This window comes from Macaca mulatta, chromosome 9, assembly GCF_049350105.2.
Source record: "Macaca mulatta isolate MMU2019108-1 chromosome 9, T2T-MMU8v2.0, whole genome shotgun sequence".
NCBI lineage: Eukaryota > Metazoa > Chordata > Mammalia > Primates > Cercopithecidae > Macaca > Macaca mulatta.
The window spans coordinates 95077390-95102122 of record NC_133414.1 but is presented as its reverse complement, the minus strand read 5'-3'; the positions used below and the strand labels follow the sequence as shown (position 1 = coordinate 95102122).

The window sequence follows — 24733 nt, the reverse complement described above, 5'->3', positions numbered from 1 at the left end:
GAATAGCCGTGGAGGAACTGAGTCCCACCAACAGCTACTTGAGTGACTATAAAAGTGGATCCATTACTGGTTGAACCTTGGGAAAACTATAGCCCAATTGACATCTTGATTTTAGCCTTGTGAGATATTCAGACACAGAGGATGCAACTAAGCATTGTTTGAATTTCTGACCCATAGCAACTGAGATAATAAATGTTTGCTGCTTTATCCACTAAGATTTTGAATAATCTGTTAAAAAAACTACTACACATATATATACAAACTTGCAATATAAAACATAACTTTACAGGGAAAAAAAAGAAATCAAGCAAGAACTAGATACAGTTAATATAAACTAAACTCAACATATTATGGCATGTGGAAATTGTAAAGTATCTTTTTCTTATATATGTTAAGTACTCAGTAAAAAATTAGAGTGCTGAAATCTGTATACTGGAGTTGAAAAAAATAAAGAAAACTTAGAGGATGTATGGGAGGTAGTGAAGAGATCATTAAAAGATTCAAAATCAAAATTTATATAACAGAACTTGTATTTAAAAAAATGTAAAGAGTTACAAAAAGTGTGTCTCCTCTGGTAGTAATTATTACCCTATTTGGTATAATGTAATGAATAAGGTTTTGAATAACAATTTTGTGGCAGATTTAAGCAACAATCCACGTAAACAGACACGTGGATTTCCTTCAATAAGGGAGCAGGAAATGACAATTACATTCTCCGGCGAAAACATTTTATCTTTGTTTACAGACTTTGTATGTGTGTGAATGTTTCTGACAAACTGTAAAGTCCCCCCAATCTTAACAAATAATTTATTTGACCACTAACTATATTTCATGCATAACATTTATTTTATGACATGAAATTATATTTTGAATTTAGATTTTTACATTTTGTTAATCACTACTTCACAAGAAGGGGAAAAATAAAAAATATTCAAAAAGCAATTATAGCTCAATGATTTAAATCAATTCACTGGGCTATGGTTGTGGCAGATAATAACAAATTAAATTATTCTTCTAAAGCTAAGTTGATTACTCTGAGTACCTACCTGTGTTCTTCTAAAATTTTATAAATTACATGTGATTGGAGCTCAGATGAAATTTAGATTGCTGATTGATTTTAACTATAGGAAAAACTATTCAAAGAAAAGGTTAAATGAAAACCAAATCCTTTTATATACACACAGAAAAAAAAAAAAAACCATGAAAATGAAAGTGATCTAAGCAGAAGTATTACAAAAAATAGACAAGAAGAATCAACAGTTACATGATCTCTCTCATAATGGTAAATTCTCTCTTTAAGTAGGCATGTTGCGATTGATGTATGCTGAATGAATGCGTTTTAGTTTTCCAACATAGCAAATCTGACGCTGAACTTGAAATCAGTTAGACTGGTAAGGGGTTTCTGGCTGGATTCCACATAATGCCGTTGGTTCATGGGATTTCCTTCGTCTAGCCAGGTTTAGAAAGTGTTTTGAATCAGTTAATACTGGACTGATTATGTTAATGAAATGGGGAAGGGTAAAACTCACTGATTTAGAAACTGGATAATATATAAGTGTATAATATAAAATTAATCTGCAGCGAAGGGCAGAGTGGTTTCAAATATAAGTCAGTCCATTTCTTTAACAGTTTCCAAATGTCTGGGAATTTTAATCACTAATTATAGCATTAAGTGAGCCAAGAACTTTAGAAAGGAATATACCTTTATTAGATATTTTCTTGAAGTTGTGGTAGTCTAACAAGAAACAATTTTAGATAATAGGGATACTTATTGGAATAGTAGTCAAAATCTCCTTCCTGAACAGTGAGATAAATACTTAACAATTGACTGAATCCTTCATTCATAAAGGATAAATAATCCTTATTTTCTACCTATTAATCTGATAGGTGATTGAATGTTATCTTGCACTGTTATGTACAATAGGGTTTCTCAAACACAGCACTCTCTGCATTTTGGGCCAGATAATACCTTGTTGTGGGGGTGTCCTATTTATTGTAGGATGCTTAGCAGCATCCTGGTCTTTCTCCACGTGCTGGAAGATTGGCCGCCTCCCAGTTGTGACAACCAAAAATGTTTCCAAGCACTGTCAAATGTCCTTTTTGGGGCAAAATAATTGTCTGTTGAGATACACTGCTCAAAAAGAAAGAGGGGAGGACAGCAGGGAGTGGCGATAGTTAATGGGTTCAAACATACAGTTAGATGAATGGATAAGATCTAGTACTTGATAGCAAGAAAGAGTGACTACAGTCTGCAATAATTTACATTTTAAAATAACTAAGAGTATAAGTGGATTGTTTGTAACAGAAAGAAAGAATAGGTGCTTGAGGTGATGATTACCCCATTTACCCTGATGTGATTATTATGCGTTTTATGTCTGTTTCAAAGTATCTTATGTACCCCATAAATATAGTCACCTATAATGTATCCACAAAAATTAAAAATTAATGAAAGGTTTCTATGACTCATGTGCAAATATAACCTTAGTACTCACAACCAGTATATATATTTTTATCCTTCTTGTGTCAGGGCAAGACCACTCTAAGGTTTAATGATATACATATGCACTACTATGGTTTATTACAGCGAAAGGCTACACAGCAAAATCAGCAAAGGGAAAAGGCTTATAGGGGAAAGTCCAGCAGAAACAATGTACAAGGTTTCAAGAAACCTCTCCCATTTGAGTCACACAGATGTGAGGATATATGGCCCCCAACTTACAGTGGTCCAACTTACATTTTTTGACTTTACATTGGGTTTATCAGGGTATTATATGCATTTGTGACTTACAATATTTTCAACTTACAATGGTTTTATAAGGTGTAATATCACTGTAAGTCAAGAAACATCTGTGATTCATCAGCAATGAGTTGTAACACCAAGTTGTGAAATGTCCTCCAGATAAGTTCATTAGAGACTTAATGCTCACTGCTTAGCACATATCACATTTCCAGACTTTCAGAAATAAAACAATTGTTTAGCAAAACCAACATTGTTTTTACAAACAGTTTAGGTACTACACACCATGCTTATCAGTTAGGGAATGATGAGACCCCTTTTAGAAATCCAAGTTCCCATATGCCAGCCACTGGTCTACCTTGCAAAAAGATCTTTCTAATCACAGCAGTTTCAGGCCTTTTATGTTAATCCTTTCTCTATGCTTTCCTACAAAATGTTTTGTGATATGTCAGCTGCATTTCAGGCACCCAAAGACTTATAGAATAAATAGGTGAAATAATTAATCATCCAGTGATGTTTTCAGTTAGAATTCCTTAAATGTCTCTATTGACACGTTTGTTCCTAAGGACTCTTAAACCTACAAAGAGGAAAATATTCCACATAATAAAGTATAACTACAGTTTTATAATAAAGGAAAATTTTAGTTAATCAAATTGTACTAGCATTGACCTGCATTTCCAGAAAAATCTTCAAACAACTCAAGATCCAATGGGAGGAGCCCATTTTCAGTGAAAAGAAAACGATGTATAGTAATATTCTGGTCAATATAACTTCTAAATGCAACCACTAAGAGGATGAGGAATTTAAATTTCTTGAATCTAAGACTCCATGAACAACCATTTTCTGTCAAGGAGCCAATATTATTTTTTAAAATAAAATCACTCAATGGTTATATTCTTGAGATATGGAGTTATCTAGAGTCGTTCACTCAAGATGAACTGCTTTAGATTAATAGGATGCTTTGAGAAAATAAACTTCACGTTACTTTTGAGAAAATATAATGCACATTATTTTCATGATAATTAATGGTAAAACACCTCCCATAACCACACATTCCCCTTTTATACATGTGAAACAATTGTTAGTTTAGATTTTACCACTGAATTATTGTCTGGTCATCACCACCTCCCCCATCCTAAATATTTAATGAGAGCAAGGTCTGTGCTCTTTTTTCATTCACATTTATCTCTCTAGGACCTTGCATAGGATGTAGTAAGGACTATTTAACAAGAATCTGTTAAAATGTTTTTAAAAAAAGCTCGCAGAGATAACCGTCCATACCCCATGTGTCCCCATAGTATATTTGATCTTTATTTTGAGGGCAAACACTATATTTTAAAAATTAAAATCTAATAAAGATAAAACAGCATCCCTCTACCGGATTGATTTGATTGTAAAGTGTGCTAAAAATGGGTTTCCAGTGCACTCTGACAGCACTCATAAAATCCTAACGAGGACCTGGTAAGGTCTTAGTTTGTCAAAACACCATACCAGAAACCTCTAATATAAACAGGCTCATATTATAATCTTCTGCATTTGTAATTTTTGAGAATAAGGTGGAAAAGCACTCATTAAGTGGAGGATTTTTCTTTTAAATGTTATACTTAAGAATATATCCTTATTCTGGATGAGACAGATAAGATGCATTGCTCCCCAGCCCTGGCAGTGGATTTGTTTGTATACTATGCTTTCTAACTCTCTTTCTTTGCTGAGCTAGCTATTTTTTGTTTATTTGAGAATGATTGTACCTTAAAGGAACTATATTCTGTATCCATTATTTTATAAAGGTGAGTGGGTTCAGTAAATGCCTGAAAAGGTATCTTGACTGAGATCACAAAGTTAACATAATAAACCTGATAGTGCTGTAGGAAGAAAAGCCTAGTTAGATATGGTAGTAAAACTTAGCCTTATAATTCCCAGGCCAAATTTGTTTCCACTGTCACCATCACCAAATCAGCATCAGTAACTAATCAAATAACAATTTATTTAAACCATTAAAAAAATGTAATTCTTTCACTGAAATATGAACATATATTTAAACATGATGATGATCTGTAGAAACAAATATTTTTAGAATTAAGAAGAAATATATTTTACGAAGTAGTTTGTATTAAATAAACTATTTCCTGGATACTGAATGATGATAAAAGTTTACCCCATTAACACTAGGGAGCATATTCAAAGAATCCACAACTCTAGCAATTCTTTGGTTAAGTAGAAGCCACAAGAAGATAATTTATATCTGAAATTATGTAATATTACAACATCCCAGTTCCTTTTGTGAAACCCAGAATTCCATTTACTCATTTGAATGGCTATACTTTTTTAGAATCCCTTCAAATTTGTTCCATACATACTTTTTAGATATGAACTAAAATTAGACAGAGTAATATAGTTTTCTCATCAATATGGAATTGAAAAAAGAAATACTCCAGTTACATTTTCCAGCTGAGTACTTTGACTTATTATTGGATTTGATTTTACTTTTAACAGTGACACAAAGGCAAATGCAATTGGCAAAGTTAAATATGTGGTAGCAGAGTTTGAAGTTTAAAACTCTACGTGCTTGCTTGCTTGCTTGGTTTTGTTTTTGTTTTCTTGAGCAACTGTTCACTACTCAGCTTGCTCTGTAAAGTTAAGAGCATAGACTCTGGAGTATCAGATGTAGATTAGAATTCTATTTTTGCCACTACCTATATTTATGAATTTAAACACCTTTTTTTTAACTTCTCTGATCTCAGTTTTCTCATCCTTTAAAAGAAATTTGTGTATAGACAGCGAGGGGTGTTACTACTCTCATTAGCAATAAATAATATTATTACTTCATTGTCAAGTTTCCTACTACCCAGGTACATGAAGTGCCCTTACTCTGTCTCTCTCTTCTCTTTTTCTTCCAGTTTCCTTTATTTAACTTGGAGAAATCAATCTATTATTCTCTAACAATTTATTTTACATTTATAAAACTGTAGAGACGGCTTATATTGTTCATGTAATATTGTTAGTTTATCCACAGGATAAAAGAAAAAGAGTTAAACAGTAGATAATTAACTACCATAGCTATAGTCATTCCTCTTTAAAAACTCTAGTCAACTAACCAAAGGAAACATCTTCTCAGTGAATACAGGTAAGTTAGGGCAAAGTTTTGGTAGTGAAATTGTAAAGAATCAATTTCTTTATGATGAATCAAATCATAAAGAAATTAACTTCGCCGAACTATAAAATTTATTTTCAAGTAGAAAGTTTGTTAAAAATGTTTCACTTTATTTTCTTTGAAGACAATAAGTTTTGGAGGCAATTCAAACATTTTATTATGAATTATCAACTAAGTTAATTTTAAATAATGAATTTGTCTTTGTACTTAATGCAAATTGCATATACATTGTATTCAAAATAAAATGCAAATACCAAAGAAAAATTGTTTGGTAAATAATGTTACAAGTTTATGTTTGTTTCATAGTAAATTATTTTTAAATTTTTGTCAGTTTACATAACAAAAGATTGCTTAATAATTGCAAGTAGCAACTTTACCAATATATAACATTCAAAATGTTACTCTAAACACAAATATAATTAGCAGCAATAAAAGTTTTGTACAGGAACTTTATTAACAGTGGTTATATCCAGTTTGTAGTTGCCAAGAAATACCAGCTTTACATGCCTTGGCAACAGTAATAAACTATTTATGTCTTTATAATAAACAGATAGGTGTTAAAAGCACATTTAAAAGAAATACCAAAAGAGTTTATAACATTTAGCGAGCATATGGTCTCTATAAACTAGTTAACTAAGTACTTTATAAAACTGTTAGTATTAATCCTAATATTAAAATATTTTATATTTGTGCTGCATGGTTTTCAAAGTATCATTTAGAAGGATTCTATGTATAACAGCTATACATAATAACTTATTTATTCTTCCCAATTTTGCCAGATAAGATTTATCTCTACTATGATGAAGAATTAAAACAGACTCAAGATGGTTAAAATGTTGACTGACATATTTAACCACTTGGTATGAGGGCCAGGACTCATAATTAGGTTTGTGTAATTCTAAGTCCATGATTATTCCAGTTTATCTTGCTGTTGCTCAAACAGGTGTGCTTTTAAATTTGCTTATAAAATATGCACAAACAGATGGCACCCGCTAAATATATAACTGACAATAATATCTTGATATTTTCAAATACTCAAGAGTAATGTAGCACAAAGGGCTCAGAAACGTGCAACATAATATATTGCACCCAGAAAAAATCCTTAAAAACAGTCTAAAGTCTAATTCAACCATCTATGTTAGAGAAAAATTGGACAAATAGAATTAAATGATTAGCCAATTTACTATCTAGAAAATTTCAAAGTTCAGACTCAAAAATCACTTCTTTGAATCCATTTCTAGAGCTTTCTGTTATATCAAGAAAACAGATTTTTTCCAAATGTTTATGTTTCTTTGTCCAATCTAAAGGATGAAAGATACTAATTCTCTACAATACACAAGAAGAAAAGAGAATTAGGCAGTATCTTTATCAAGTCCCATCAGATTAGCAGAAAATTTACAAAAGTGATGTTATAAAACTTTTTGACTGAAAGGCTTTTCCAATGTTATAAAAAGGGTATCACATTATATTGCCATATAATGCTATTAAGAAGCACTTTGGGAGGCTGAGGCAGGCGGATCACGAGGTCAGGAGATCGAGACCATCCTGGCTAACACAGTGAAACCCTGTCTCTACTAAAAATACCAAAAAAAAAAAAAAAAAAAAAATTAGCTGGGCGTGGTGGTGGGCACATGTAGTACCAGCTACTCTGAAGGCTGAGACAGGCGAATGGTGTGAACCCGGGAGGCAGAGCTTGCAGTGAGAGGAGATTGCGCCACTGCACTCCAGCCTGGGTGACACAGCGAGACTCCATGTCCAATAAATAAATAAATAAATAAATAAATAAATAAATAAATAAATAACAAACATTACCTACTACAAAAAAATCTTAGTCATGTTTCCCAATCTATTATAATTAATAAAATGTTAATAAAAGACTTTATTGTGAACCTGTTATTCAATATATTTTATTCCAGAGAAATGGATATTAAAGGATATTTATAGTACTTTCAATTTGTTTTGAAAGCTACATCTGTATTACCAGGAATATGTATAAGCACTAAATATTGTTGCAGAATTTGTCTAAGGCTAATACCATTTTCAACACCATGAAGAATAAAACAATTTTCCTGTATGTCAGAAAAACCCTCTTTACAGGTTTTATGAAGTATATAAATCCCTGCATGAATACATTCAACTGGGTGACTCTATTACATTATTGATGCCCCCTGTGCTTCTAAAAAAAATGATGCCGAGTGTATCTTTAGGATTTGAAAACAGGCCGGGCGCGGTGGCTCACGCCTGTAATCCCAGCACTTTGGGAGGCCGAGGCGGGCGGATCACAAGGTCAGGAGATCGAGACCACGGTGAAACCACGTCTCTACTAAAAATACAAAAAATTAGCCGGGCGCGGTGGCGGGCGCCTGTAGTCCCAGCTACTCAGGAGGCTGAGGCAGGAGAATGGCGTAAATCCAGGAGGCGGAGCTTGCAGTGAGCCGAGATCGCGCCACTGCACTCCAGCCTGGGCGACAGAGCGAGACTCCGTCTCAAAAAACAAAAACAAAAACAAAAACAAACAAACAAAAAAAAAGGATTTGAAAACAATGAAAGTACTATGAAGCCAACTGACAGGACCTCACTTATTTCCTGCTGGTTTATCAGTAGTCAGGAAGGATTTGCACTCAAACTCTTCCACCTTTCCTCTCTTGTTATCAATGGCATACACGGAACCACAGGAAGAGGAATGCATAGTGTGGCCATCTAAAGCAGGGTAAAAGTCAGAAATTCTTACAGAAATAAAGTTGCAATTGAGGTTCAAAAATAATTACCAACAGACACACTTGAATCAAAAAAAAAGAAGATTCTTTAAAAACCCATGATCTAAATTTATATTGACAATATAATTATATGCCAATGAGTAGTTTTGAATTCAGCACCATATACTGACTATTTATCACATAGTAAAGGTACAAATAAGTAAGGAGTTACCCTCATGTAAATATTCCATCAATGTTTGCACATCCATGGTGTATATTATACAGATACATCTAGCACCAGAGGATTTTGGATGCTATGGAATAAGAAAATAGAAATGTGATTTTTTTTTTTCTTTTCGAGACAGGGTCTCTGTCATCCAGGCTGGAAGGCAGTGGCCTGATCTCTGCTCACAGAAAACTCCGCCTCCCAGGTTCAAGTGATTCTGGTGCCTCAGCCTCCCAAGTAGCTGGAATTACAGGTGTGTACACCATGCCCAGCTAACTTTCTTTGTATTTTTAGTAGAGAAGGGGTTTCACCATGTTGCTCAGGCTGGTCTCAAACTCCTGACCTCAAGCTACCTGCCCACTTCGGCCTCTAAAGGGCTGGGATTACAGGTGTGAGTCACCACGTCCAGCAGAGGCATGAACTAAAAAAAAACCAAAAAACAAACAAAATGAAACTTGAATTGCTTTCTCACCCCAACTACTTATTTGATCTTACCAAGTCATTTCATCTCTATCTTCCATTTTTTAACCACAATGTAAAAACATTTGACTTTCCTTCCCACTATATTGTTGTAAGTATAAAATGCCACAATACATGTGAAAACGGTCTGAAAATCCTAAAGCACTATACCAGTACACTTCCATATTGCTCTATATACACTAGAGCAAGAAGAAGTTAAATGCGTTCTCCTGGTAGCACCTTGCTGAGCACAAAAATGTGACATCGGCACCAGCGTGTCCTGGCTTATTTCCCTAAATCTGGAGTGTAAATTGAAGTGTTTTACCCAAATCTTTTTTTTTAATTTTATTTTTTTTATTTTATTTTTTTCAGACTGAGTCTCGCTCTGTCGCCCAGGCTGGAGTGTAGTGGCACCGTCTGGGCTCACTGCAGGTTCTGCCTCCCAGGTTCATGACATTCTCCTGCCTCAGCCTCCTGAGTAGCTGAGACCACAGGCATCCGCCACCACTCCCTGCTAATTTTGTGTGTGTGTGTGTGTGTGTGTATTTTTAGTAGAGACGGAGTTTCACCGTGTTACCCAGGATGGTCTCAATCTCCTGACCTCGTGATCCGCGTGTCTCGGCCTGCCAAAGTGCTGGGATTACAGGCGTGAGCCGCCGCGCCCAGCCCCCCAAATCTTTACTGCCAAGATAAGTGGCAGGTTTAGTAATTTCATAGTGGTTTTGGAAAATTTGGCTTTTAATCTTCCTTTAGATTAGTTCTTTTCGATTATAACATTGTTAACACTGTAAAACTCTAGTTTGAGTGAAATTCTAGTGGGTTGAGATAGTGCAATCAATGAACATTGAGCCAAGGATGAATTGGTGCTATTCCCGGTCAATTCTCTTTGGTAAAGAAAGATGAACCCTTTCCATGATTGAAAGTTACAAAAAAAAAAAAAAAAAAAAAAAAAAAAAAAAAATCTAATATCACTACATATCAAATATAATTTAAAATATACAATCAAAATTAAGTCCTTATTAAGTCTTGGTAGATCAAAAAAAAAAATACACCATCAATATGCCAACACACATCTAATTACTAAATTAAGAAAAAAATTTGTGTCAATTTTTGATTGGTAATACAGAAATAAATTTTCACTAGAAAGAAATTTTGAATAAGTATTGACACTGATATAAATTACATAATTTAATTGTCATTATTTTTTCAATTTTTGAAGTTATATGTAGAAGATTAGATTACCTTAGATTCCAATTCAAAGACTATATCCCATATGATTATTTCAGCTCTTTTCAGAATGCATTATTTAAGAAACAAAACCCTGATGGACATAACCTATTATAATGTGCTGCTGCTCACAAAATAATTGATTATAAACATGCCAGAAAAAATTACACAAGTCACATATGTGTTCTTCCCAGATTCAAGCTATTATCTTCTAAATATTGTAAGTAGATAGTAGATTAAGATAATTTTTTGCCATGTTTTTCACGCTTAGAGTTTTTCTTTCTTTCTTTCTTTTTTTTTTTTTTTTTTTTTTTTTTTTTTTGTGAGACAGAGACTTGCTCTTGTCACCCAGGCTGAAGTGCAATGGCACGATCTTGGCTCACTGCAACCTCTGCCTCTCAGGTTCAAGCGATTCTCCTGCATCAGCCTCCCAGCCACTTGCCCCCCATCTGGCTTATTTTGTATTTTTAGTACAGACAGGGTTTTGCCATGTTGGCCAGGCTGGTATCGATCTCCTGACCTCAGGTGATGCACCTGCCTCAGCCTCTCAAAATGCTGGGATTACAGCCTTGAGCCACTGCACCCAGCAAAGTTTCCCTTTACACAGAAAGCAGCTTGAAGGCAATGCCAATATTGGTTTAATTTTCTTATAAGGAACCAAGTATAATACGGGAAATAATTAATATAATTTATTCTTAAAAATATAGCTTAGTATTGTATTAGTTTTTCTAGCGACTGAGCCAAATGAAGTTTATTCCGACTAAAAGACTGCAAACATTTACTTAAGCTAATATGTCTCATTCTTAAAATGCTTAAGGGTGCAACTCTGGAATTATATTTCTTAGTCACACCTTACTGCAAATTATATTAATTGTAGAAGAAATTTATTTATAATCCTAGACATGTTTTAGGAAGAAAATCTGAATGGTTTAGGGAAGAGAAAGATACATCTTCTTATGATAAAATAAAGTAAGATACTACAGGTCTTTATGACACAATAGTAAACATATATATGAATTATGAATTAATCTAAGCATGTCCATACAAAAAGCTCTAGCTGTGTATTTTTCATTTTAAATCAGTTAAATTAGTTACATAATCTACTGTATAAGATTAATAAAAATGAACTAAAAACATCTATTGGCTCATCAGAATAATGCGACACTTTTTTTGGTTGGGTTATGAAGGATAATATTTATAATAATAAATGCATACAAAGTTCTTATTACAGTATGTAGAGCACAATGGATGCTAACTGGATGTTACTTTCTCTCTCTATCACGTAAACACTATGAGACCGGGTGCGGTGGTTCACACTTGTAATTCCAGCACTTTGGGAGTCCAAGGCGGGTGGATCACCTGAGGTCAGGAGTTCAAGACCAGCCTGACCAACATGGTGAAACCCTGTCTCTACTAAAAATACAAAAAAAAATTTAGCTGGGCATGGTGGCAGGCGCCTGTAATCCCAGCTACTCAGGAGGCTGAGGCAGGAGAATAGTTTGAGCCTGGGAGGCAGAGGTTGCAGTGAGCTGAGATCCCGTCATTGCACTCCAGCCTGGGCGACAGAGAGAGACTCTGTCTCAAAAAAAAAATTAAAAAAATTAAAAATAAAAACAAAAAAACAGTAAATACCATGAGTGCAAAAAGAGAAGCTATCTTATTACTGATGTGTCCCTATCCTTTATACAGTGTCCATTATGTAATAAGAGACCAGCAGTCATTTTTTTCAATATGTAAATACAGAGAAATATCTTGACTACGGTGTAGGACTCCATGTTTGTTTGGCTCTCTGCTCGAATTAGACTTTTCTCCCATCAATATAGAATAAGCCATGCATAGACATAGCTTCTATTAAAATCTGCAGCCCAATGAGTAAAATGGGCTCACACAGATCTTGGAAAAATACATTTAGTAGGCTTGGTGAAACAGTAATGGTTTTGCACAGAACTCCACTGCAACCCACCTGACAAACTAGGATATGCTAAACAAACCAGTCATTTGTGTGTGTGTGTGTGTGTGTGTGTGTGTGTGTGCGTGTGTGTGTCTGTGAAAGAGAGAGACAGAGGAGAAACTATGGCTATTTCCTTTATAAATGCTGGCTTTGCCTTGCCTTAGATCGGGACAACAGACTTCACAATTTTTCCACATATATGCAAGTAAATTCTCAGCACTTTAACTGTCTCTGAGTTCTACTTTGATACATCCACTGTGCAATTTATGTCAATAAAAATAAAATTCCTAAGTAGGAGGGGGCTCTGTCTTAACGTGTTTAGTATTTGGACTTGCTTTTATTTTATTTGAAGACAGAGGATGCTTGGCTTTATGAAGCAAGCTCTCATTCAATCGAATTATCATATGTCTCAAAAAAACATGATAGTAAATGTCTTTTGATAGCATGAGATATACAGCAGAAGTATAAAACTCTGCTTTATGAATGTTCTGCTTCCAACCAGGATATATTCAGTTGTAGTTAAGATAGTTGTGTTCTATTAGCTGGGGACAATTGGAAACTGTCTTTATTAGAAACATACATGTGTATGCCAAACTGCTAAGAAATGAGAAACGTCTGTCTATATCACCTGTTTTTTGCTTGCTCAGAATTCTACCTTCTTAAAAATTGGCTTTCCTTTAGAAAACTACTTCATTGGCCTTCTTTATGGTAATCACAGTGCTATGCCCACCAACAATGACAAGAGACCTAAATAAGACCAATTCGATTATTCCTTAAAGTTGTATTTATGCTGAGAGAGAGAGAGAAGGGCTCCTTTCCTTAGTAATTGCAATTATGAATTTAGCTATTGAGTTGTCAGCAGCCTTGATATACATCTGCATGGACAAATCTGACTGAGAGTTAAAGCCAAACATCATGGGACACAAGCAAAAGGCATCAAAAGAAACAGATTCCTCAGGGGTCTTATCGGGTTTCTGAATACAGCCATGCCTGAAAAACTCACTGTAACACCCTTCATTGCTTTAGAAAGAACTATTGTTCTTTCCCTTATAACCAAAGGAGCACTAACAAATGCTGGTTAAGAAGAATATTAATAAGAATATACATGAAAAAGAAACACATGAATATGCTTTTGGTATAAAGTTATCTGAAATATTTTAACATGCAAATTAGATACCATGTAGTTTATTAATAGTTCCTCAAATTAAAATGTTTTAGTATGTAAATACAGATGGTTTCCAACTTTAAATGGTTCAACTTACAATTTTTGATTTTATGGTGGTGTGAAAGCCGTACTCATTTGGTAGAAATGTTTCATCAAATTTTGAATTGTGATATTTTCCAGACTATTAATGTATGGTAAAATACTCTCTCATGATGCTAGGCTGCAGACCCCAGCCAGCCACAAGATCATGAGTGTAAATAAATGATACTCTACAGTGTACTGTGTTGCTGGTGCTTTTTGGATACTGTCTTTTCCATCCCATCACGTTTACAAAATGGCATTTTGACTTAAATGTTGTCAATTTATGATGTGTTTATCAGGACACAACTGCATCATAAATCGAGGAGCCTCTATATACACTATATATATATGTGTGTGTGTGTGTGTGTGTATATATATATAATTTTGAGTATCTCTTTATATTAATGTAAAGTTTTATTTTATACTTCATTTGTGAGTGCTCTGTTCCTTTAAATAAAGGCAATGAAACCAGATCAATGAGAGTACTTAAATTTATTCTAGTTGTAGAAAAGCTTGGATGATATCATTACAAAGGAAATCCAAATAAAATCCTAACCAATTGAACTTTTGGGTTGTGTTTGGAACTATCTCTTTTCAATAAATTAACATGTTTTATATGTTTACAATGACAAATATTAGACTATATTCTTTAAGGCTTCTCATCAGCAAGACTTTCCTGGTTATATGATTTATTTTTATTTCATCTTTCCAATTTTTCTGAATTAAGCCTGTACTTTCATTTATCCTTGCCTCCTCTAGGTCTGGCTTCTTCTGCCCTCTCATTTCCTGGTCTCCCACTGACTCTCCTTTTATCTCTATGGCATGTGCCCTTGGGCATGTCTTTCAGTGCCTGTCATTCTTACACTTCACTTCCTGTCTCTGCCTTCCCTCTCCCTCCATCTATCTTACTACTTCTCGGCACCCTTATATACAGATGAAATAAAATCACTTAAAATTATCAATTAGATTTCACGTAGGAATTTGAAAAGTACTATCATCATGTCTTTATAATAAAGAATGTGACATATTTAAAGAAAATTATTTTTAGGAGTGTTCAATTCCACTTGAACACTATCAGGCAAACACCTACATTTTCCTTTGTTCAGGTTGCAAAATGTGAGCATTTCCTAAATTTGCTGTGAACCCTCAGGAATGAAGCAGAACACAATTTTCAAACTAAAAAGGAACAATTTAATACATTTAAATATGAATAAGTTTCCTAAAAATGATATATTAATAAAATTCAGTACTAATATATACAAATCCTAAATAAATTTCCGTTTCAATACTTTCTTTTGATAGTTCTGTTTTCTCTCTCTTGATATAGAAACAACCTGCATTTATGCAGTTCAATTCCTTAGGCATATATGATTCATTCATCTTAATTTAGAAAATATCAAGGCCATGCCTGAGAGCAGAATTAGGGCATTATTTGTCTCTTGGCAATGTATTTTAAAAATTGTTATCAATAAATAAATTGACAACATCCTTTCTAAGCTGTGTAGACACTTTCAATCAATAATGCACATTATCAGGTCATAAAATCTTCCCTAACTTTTTACGTGATAAATCTTTAAGTTTTCTTCAGGGAATAGATTCACACTTAGGTTTTATCATCTATCCTACACTGACATTTGGGGGCTGAATTTTTTGAGGTAATGGGTGTCTCTGTACAGCTGCAGCCCTGAATGATCCTTTCACTCCTATACCCTGGGCAAAAACAGTCTTGGGTTACAGGATTGAATTAGTGCCTTCTCCTTGTTTCCTGCACTGTTTATTTCATCACCTAATCCCATGTATAGGGTGAGTAAGAGTAGTCAGTCCATATGAATCTCAGCAGATAGCAATATAAACATATACTTGGCTCACAGGGCATAACTTACATTTACTAAGAAAATGCTCAAAACAATTCATTGAAGTTTTTCTATACATACTTTCAGGAATTGTAATGAGTACTTGCTTATAAAATGTTGACAACTTTAATCATAATTTTAAAGTGGTAAAAACTAATATGCAATATATCAAGGGAACAATACCTCAAACTGTTTTCCCAGAATATACTTTACAAATTATCAAAGCAGATAACTGACCACATTTCCTTTTTAGTTTACTTCGCTAGTTCTTTGAAGTTCTATTCACCATTAGCTCTTTGAATAACTGTTTTAAAACAGATGGGATGAACATCTGGATAACACAACATATATATATATATTTCTATCAATAGCCTCACTGATGTGAGGAACATCTCCTCCCACACACACCACCCTGTGCCTCATCTAATGTGTTAACACTTTGGATAATGAGAACAACAGAAGTGGATACTAAATATCTTATTCAAATTAACTCAAATCTGAGTGCAAATGTGGAAGTATCCATGCAATTCACGAACTGCTGCCCCAGCCTGTGTTTTTAACAGCAGTGTTTGATGATGTTGGCACTCTTGATCATTTTATGTTTTTGAAGTTACTGAGTTCAATGATCCATCCTTTGTGTTTATTTATCAGGACTGTGAACATCACAAACAATTTAAGATGTTTAGAAATAAATGTTGATTTTAGATGGCAGAAAAATGCAAAGTTAGTTAAATTGATAAGCATCATTTTCATGTATCTATTATCTCTTTGTTAATAGTTCGCTTTCTCAGACATAATGGAAATGGCTGAGGAATATGGGTAAACTGAAGTATCTGAGTTCAAATGTATGCATGTTAAGATGAAATAATAGACATGCCACTCTTCTGTGCAGAAATTCAATGCCAAACTAACTCATGAAATACTGTACAATACAATACAATACAATACAATACAATACAATACAATACAATACAACACAACATAGTTCAACTATATTGACTCGAAACAATATAACTGGTAGTTTAAGTTACTGGTAGTTCAAAGAAAGACCAAATGAATTCCGAGCCTCAAACAGTGTTATTAGGGACTTGCCTCCCTCTTTGTCTCTCTGGCTTCCTCTACGATGGCTTAATTTTCAGGCTGGCTTTCTTAATAATGTTGGTAAATATGATCCCAACAAGCTCTAAAATTCTATACTTCTTGCCTTTCTGCCTGAATCTTGCCCCCTTAAAATAATTTGTTTCAGGCACTTCCAGTCCAAATTTTAAAACTGATACTAATTTTGTGTAGTTTTGGTCATGTTTATGACGTCTTAATTAATCACTGTTGTAAAGAATGGCATTTTGACTTAAAATGTTGTCAATTTATGATGTGTTTATCAGGACACAACCGCATCGTAAATCGAGGAGCCACTATATACACTATATGTATAGAAACATATATATACATATATATATACACACACACATATAGTGTAGAAACAGAATGACTTAGGTAATATGTTCAACTCTGAAGCTAGACTATCAGGTTTTGAAACCAATGGATTAAGAACAGGTAAGCGGCTGGGCACAGTGGTTCATGTCTGTAATTCCAGCACTTTTACGGGCCGAGACAGGTGGATCACTTGAAGTCAGGAGTTCGAGACCCACCTGGCGAACATAGGTGAAACCCCCTCTCTACCCAAAATACAAAAATTAGCCAGACGTGGTGGTACACATTTGAAATCCAAGCTACTCAGGAGGCTGAGACAGGAAAATCGCTTGAACCTGGGAGGTGGAGGTTGCAGTGAACTGAAATCGTGCCACTGCACTCCAACCTGGGCAACATAGTGAGACTCTGTCACAAAACAAAACAAAACAAAACAAAAACAGGTAAGGAATAATTCTCCAAAGGAAAACTATCATTATTTTATCCAAATAATGATGGAAGCATTCTGCTCAGTCAAACCGACCTATGTCTATAATCAAAGTGCAAGCTTTACAGAGGAAGTTTAAATACCGAACTGAAATATTATTCATAAGCAATTGGAGTATTCTGGGGAATAGAGATTAGTAAAAATTAAGGAAATAGAATGTCAACCAGTGATAATAACATATATATATCTCTCCTAACATTAGTCTAAACACAGAGTCCATATCACTGACAGCAAGCGTTGGACATGGTTAGAGAACCATTCTCCTTACCATAAAGTGAGAACGCAGATATACTCTCCAACTAATTTCACCTTGAATCACATTTTACCTATGTCTGAGCTATAGCATAACGTCAGAGCATATTAATCATAAACATATGCAAGAATATTGCAGAGTAAAATTGCCATTGCTTATTTTTCTTTTCTTATAAGAAATGCTAATTAGGGTAAAATTCATGTTGTAAAAGTATTTACATGTAAATTAACTTCAAAAAAAATTTGCTGGAGATATTAGCAGAATATGTTGTATTTTTAAAAAATGCAAGAATTTGGTCTAGGCTGGGTTGAATATGTTTAGGAAAAACATAGTCTTTTGAAGAAAAAGTAGATTGCAATATCTCAAGTAATAACTAATGACAATGAAGATAATAAAGTGTTCTTATGAACCCAAGAGTTGATATTTCTAACTTTTATGGCATAGCTGAATCATTCAGTAAAACCAAATGAGACAAATACCTTCCATCTCTCAAATCAAACAACATACTATTGAGATTTTAGCTATAACTTTATATTTGTCTTGTTTGAAAAAATATTTCAAAACCCCAAAATATTTTTTTGTTAAACCATCTTAAATGGTTAAAACATTCCTTTTAAAGGAGTAAATACTTACGAAATGCTTAAGCATTGTAATTTCGTCATTCCAAAGAATTAAAATATTTATTTTAAATTGAAATATTTATTATTGAAATTGAAATTGAAAAATTTTAAATTGAAATATTCAATAAATTGAAACATTTATTAAATGTTTGAACATTTTAACTAGCCTTTTTTAAAGTGCAATCATAAAAACACTGGTTTTACAATGAAAGAAATATTTCATAATTGCATTGACACATTTGAACTGTTTAGACATGTGGCACTAAAATGAAACACAATTGTGAAACACATATTTTAGATAAAGTATAGTTGCCGAAGTTTTTATCATCTTGAAATAATATTTTTATTCTTTTTCGCTTTTAAAGCATACGTTTGTGTCACAATTTAAGTTGATTCTAGCAACTTGCAGTTAATCCCTGATTACTTGTCATGATTAGATATTCAGCCAAGGTATACATCACAGACCATCTGTGAGAGGACACTATTTCATCTGTCTTCTGGGTAACAGGGAGGCTCATTTTGAGGATGAACCCACCCTGCTTTTTTGTGAAAGCAGGAGAGTGCCAGGTGGTTGGTAGAGATAAACACAAAGGGTAATACTGGCGAAAAAGAAATGCAGGGCTTTGCCAGCAAACCTGTATAATATTGGTGCACTACAACAGGTGGTAAACAGTGAGATGTCATATATGTATAGAAAACCAGAATACATTTCACAATTTGTAGCTCAGATTCCACGAGACACTAAGAATACAGATGTTAGGAAGTTTCAAATTTCATTAAGAGTACAATCTAATACCACCTTGAAAATACCCTTTCTCAACTGCGTGTACTTATATTGCTAACTGGAGAAAATAGCTCTGGAGAATAATCATGGAATTGTGTGGAGTTTATTTGGTTAATGGAACCAAACATACAGTTAGGCAGAAGAAATAAGTTCTAGAGCTCAATTTCACACTGTAAGGTGACTAGTTACTAAGTTATTGTATATGTCAAAATAGATAAAAGAGAATATTTGAAATGTTCCCAAAACAAATAAATAATAAATCTTTGTGGTAATGGATAACCTAGATACAGTGATTTGATTTTTACACGTGGTATGCATGTAAAAAAATATCACATTTACTTTTCATGGATACATAAGAGTTGTACTATATAAATATGCACAAAAGTAAATATGTGAATAGATTAATAGAACAAGAAAAAATGATTAGCACATGTATCAAAAAATGATTAGTACATGTATCAAAATACCACATTTACTTTTCATGGATACATAAGAGTTGTACATATATAAATATGTACATATATAAATATGTTGTACATATATATGTATATGTTCTGTAATAATCATCATTGAAATTGTGTGTAAACTGGATTGTTACAAAGAGGTATTTTATGCCATATATACGTATGTACAACATATTTATATATGTACAACTCTTATGTATCCATGAAAAGTAAATACATGAATAGATAAACAAATAGGACAAGAAAAAAATGATTAGTACAGAATATTCAGCCTTTTTCTAAGTTTCAGGAGAAATCTGCAAATTTCCTAGGGAAATTTATGATAAGCCTATTAACATGCAAGTATAATGTATTAGATCTAATTTTTAAAAGTAAAAAGAGATTTTTTTTTTTTTTTTATCATCCTGAAGAAGGAAAAGAACTTTTACCAAGGTTTTCTCATCCTGGGTTCAACATGTAATGATAAAAGCAAACTGGAGTAGAAAGTAAGGCAAAGAAAAATAAATACATACATATATTTTTTTTCAGTGGTCTTTAAGCATCTTATAAACTTTTTTTATCTCTCTTGTCTAGCTTTATTCTAGGCACAACCTGATCAAAAATTGGTTCACTCAATGAGCTTGCCATGTCAGATATAGAAATGTTGAGATTTGCTAATTCAAAGTGCAAGAACACAGTAAGTAGTAAGAGAAGACATGAGCCTGTCAGTATACTAAATTCACCAGCATGCTTTTTTCATCTATTTCTCTTCAGAATCTATTACAAAACCTAGAGAAATGTGACTCCTATGAATCATGGTTATGCAAAGGCGTGCCAGACTCATTGTGTTTAGGGCAGAAAGTATAGACTGGAATAAGAAAAAATAAAGATTTTAAGTCCAAGAATGCTCAAAACTAAGTAAATGATGCATTACCAAATTTTGATTGCTGCATAAAATACCTCTTTGTAACAATCCAGTTTACACACAATTTCAATGATGATTATTACAGAACTATTAAGCTGAGCAGGTCATGTAGCATAGGGTAAACCTCATGACCTCATCTGTGGGAACATGTGTTGATAGGATAGACCAAGGGAAAAATATACTCTGAGTAAGAGATAAGCATGCAGGATCAATTCAAACTGGTCCCAAATGAAGATGTCTTCTGAATATATGTCGGGGAAGTGAAGACAACGACTAGTTCCATGCAAGCAATTCAAGTGAGAAAGGGCAATGCGTAAGGCGCAATAAATGGATAAGAAGCAACCTTTGGGCCGGTGGCTCACGCCTGCAATCCCAGCACTTTGGGAGGCCAAGGTGGGCGGATCACGAGGTCAGGAGATCGAGGCCATCCTGGCTAACATGGTGAAACCCCGTCTCTACTAAAAATACAAAAAATTAGTTGGGTGTGGTGGCAGGGGCCTGTAGTCCCGGCTACTCAGGAGGCTGAGTCAGGAGAATGGCGTGAACCCGGGAGGCGGCGCTTGCAGTGAGCCAAGATCGCACCACTGTGATCTATTATTTTTTTTTAACTACTTTTGTCTTTTATTTTTTTAACTACTCTCACCCTGATACCCAGAATTTTGTTTGGACATGGTAAGCACTCAATAGATTTAGCGAATGAGTAAACACATTTTAGAACATCAAAAGTATTACCTGTATTACAGTGAAAAAAAAAAAAAACCTAATGACCTTCTACAATGTGCCATTCTTTATGCGAAGTACTTTATATATATTAGCCTGTATAATCACTGCTAAAACCACTGAGAAAGATAATCATTTATTGATGAGAAATTGGAAGTTCAGATCTATTAAGAAAGTCATCCAAAGTCATGCTGACTTCAAAGTACAGACTCTTTACTTGAGGACACGGCATAACCTCTAGAGGGTAATGATATTGAGAAAACTTTGCCATTGGAAACACAATTTCATAGACAAAAAGACAAGGTTATGCTCACATTAGTTTTCATGCTTCATATGGCAAGAACATTCTGATATTTAACATTAGGATTCATAACTTTACACTAAATACTCCATGATACGTTGTGTAAGTGGTAACACCAAGAATCATCATTTTCCTCTGTAATAAGATGTGCAGTGTCTTTGTGTGAAATATAGTCTATATACATTATATATCTTCTAGTTCCGAAAATTAATCATGCAATATATCTGGAATAAGAAAAAAAAAAACAGCAACAATAAAAATAGGGCAATAAAAGTGAGTAATATGTTTAAATTTCTATTGCCAGAAAAATTGTTCAAACTAGAACTTATGAAAGAGAAATAGTGTCGTGCAAAACAACCGCAGGGGAGAAATGATGAAAACAGTGAGAGAAAGAGATAAATTAGTGAAATAAAGTTGAAAAGGTTTTCATATTTCACAGCACTGTATTTTGTGAAAAAGTTTTACATTTTTACTTTAAAGAGTTTAAAAGTATACCAAATTGAATTTGTTTCTCACTTGATGCTTCTGCTTTAAATTATATCAAGGCTTAATTACCACTTAAAACTTATTATTAGTTAATTTATATATCATTACTAATGTCAGCATCTTGTCAGGCATAAGAGTTAAATATAAATTATATAAATTTATATTCCCTAGGTGAATCCAACTGATACAAGAAAAAAAGTTACTAATCAAGGAAAAAAAGAATCCCTTTCTCTAAATGTATCACTTAGTGATACAACTTTTTATATACTACACATAGACTGGGTCAGAAGTTAAGAAAGTTGTTTGCCTTCCGGAAAAAATATAAATCATATTTTATTAAGAAAAACAAAAATCCATATTACTCAAATTCAGGAGAGGATCAATCAATATTTTCTCTTAAATGTACAGTCAGCAAAAAATTAGAAAGAAGTAATACAGGACTTTCTGGTGTTTATTATTGTTATGTGATATTATTCCTGATGACTCTATAATTAACTTCACTTTAATCTGTTTAAGGATATTGCTCCCAGAATTGTTCCTTCCTCAGGATTATAAAATGTATCCCCTTTACTCTATCATACTCATTAGCATACTGTCTCATATGTTTCATGCTGTGGAACCTCATAGGAATTCTAACAACTATTACAACTCATCAAAAACTTTATTATTATTATTTTTTTTTGAGATGGAGTCTCAGCTCACTGAAATGCCCGCCCTCTGGGTTCAAGCAATTTTCTGCCTCAGCTTCCTGAGTAGCTGTGATTACAAGCTCCTGCCACCACACCTGGCTAATTTTTTTTTTTTTTTTTTTTTTTTTTTTTTTTGTATTTTTAGTAGAGATGAGGTTTCACAATTTTGGCCAGGATGGTCTTGAACTCCTGACCTCGTGATCCACCCACGTTGGCCTCCCAAAGTGTTGGGATTACAGGCGTGAGTCACTGCGCCTGGCCCCATTTATAACACTTTTTTTTTTTTTTTTTTATTATACTTTGAGTTCTAGGGTACATGTGCATAACGTGCAGGTTTGTTACATATGTATACTTGTGCCATGTTGGTGTGCTGCAACCATCAACTCGTCAGCACCCATCAACTCCTCCTTTACATCAGGTATAACTCCCAATGCAATCCCTCCCCACTCCCCCCTTCCCGTGATAGGCCCCGGTGTGTGATGTTCCCCTTCCTGAGTCCAAGTGATCTCATTGTTCAGTTCCCACCTATGAGTGAGAACATGCGGTGTTTGGTTTTGTGTTCTTGTGATAGTTTGCTGAGAATGATGGTTTCCAGCTACATCCATGTCCCTACAAAGGACACAAACTCATCCTTTTTTATGGCTGCATAGTATTCCATGGTGTATATGTGCCACATTTTCTTAATCCAGTCTGTCACTGATGGACATTTGGGTTGATTCCAAGTCTTTGCTATTGTGAATAGTGCTGCAATAAACATACGTGTGCATGTGTCTTTATAGCAGCATGATTTATAATCCTTTGGGTATATACCCAGTAATGGGATGGCTGGGTCATATGGTACATCTAGTTCTAGATCCTTGAGGAATCGCCATACTGTTTTCCATAATGGTTGAACTAGTTTACAATCCCACCAACAGTGTAAAAGTGTTCCTATTTCTCCACATCCTCTCCAGCCCCTGTTGTTTCCTGACTTTTTAATGATCACCATTTTAACTAGTGTGAGATGGTATCTCATTGTGGTTTTGATTTGCATTTCTCTGATGGCCAGTGATGATGAGCATTTTTTCATGTGCCTGTTGGCTGTATGAATGTCTTCTTTTGAGAAATGTCTGTTCATATCCTTTGCCCACTTTTTGATGGGGTTGTTTGTTTTTTTCTTGTAAATTTGTTTGAGTTCTTTGTAGGTTCTGGATATTAGCCCTTTGTCAGATGAGTAGATTGCAAAAATTTTCTCCCATTCTGTAGGTTGCCTGTTCACTCTGATGGTAGTTTCTTTTGCTGTGCAGAAGCTCTTTAGTTTAATGAGATCCCATTTGTCAATTTTGGCTTTTGCTGCCATTGCTTTTGGTGTTTTAGCCATGAAGTCTTTGCCCATGCCTATGTCCTGAATGGTACTACCTAGGTTTTCCTCTAGGATTTTTATGGTATTAGGTCTAACATTTAAGTCTCTAATCCATCTTGAATTAATTTTCGTATAAGGAGTAAGGAAAGGATCCAGTTTCAGCTTTCTACTTATGGCTAGCCAATTTTCCCAGCACCATTTATTAAATAGGGAATCTTTTCCCCATTTCTTGTTTCTCTCAGGTTTGTCAGAATTGATGGCTAGAGTAATTAATGCAGAGAAGGTCATAAACGAAATGAAAGAGATGAAAACCATGACACGAGAAATACGTGACAAATGCACAAGCTTCAGTAACCAACTCGATCAACTGGAAGAAAGAGTATCTGCGATTGAGGATCAAATGAACGAAATGAAGCAAGAAGAGAAACCAAAAGAAAAAAAGAAGAAAAAGAAATGAACAAAGCCTGCAAGAAGTATGGGATTATGTAAAAAGACCAAATCTACGTCTGATTGGGGTGCCTGAAAGTGAGGGGGAAAATGGAACCAAGTTGGAAAATTCTCTTCAGGATATCATCCAGGAGAACTTCCCCAACCTAGTAGGGCAGGCCAACATTCAAATCCAGGAAATACAGGGAACGCCACAAAGGTACTCCTCGAGAAGAGCAACTCCAAGACACATAATTGCCAGATTCACCAAAGTTGAAATGAA

General features: G+C 34.2%; 1 protein-coding gene across 1 annotated transcript in view; it reads right to left on the bottom strand.

Moving 5' to 3' along the window:
* PCDH15 (protocadherin related 15) overlaps positions 1-24733 on the bottom strand; it is a 990428-nt gene that overhangs the window by 919383 nt on the left and 46312 nt on the right. The window lies entirely within an intron of this gene.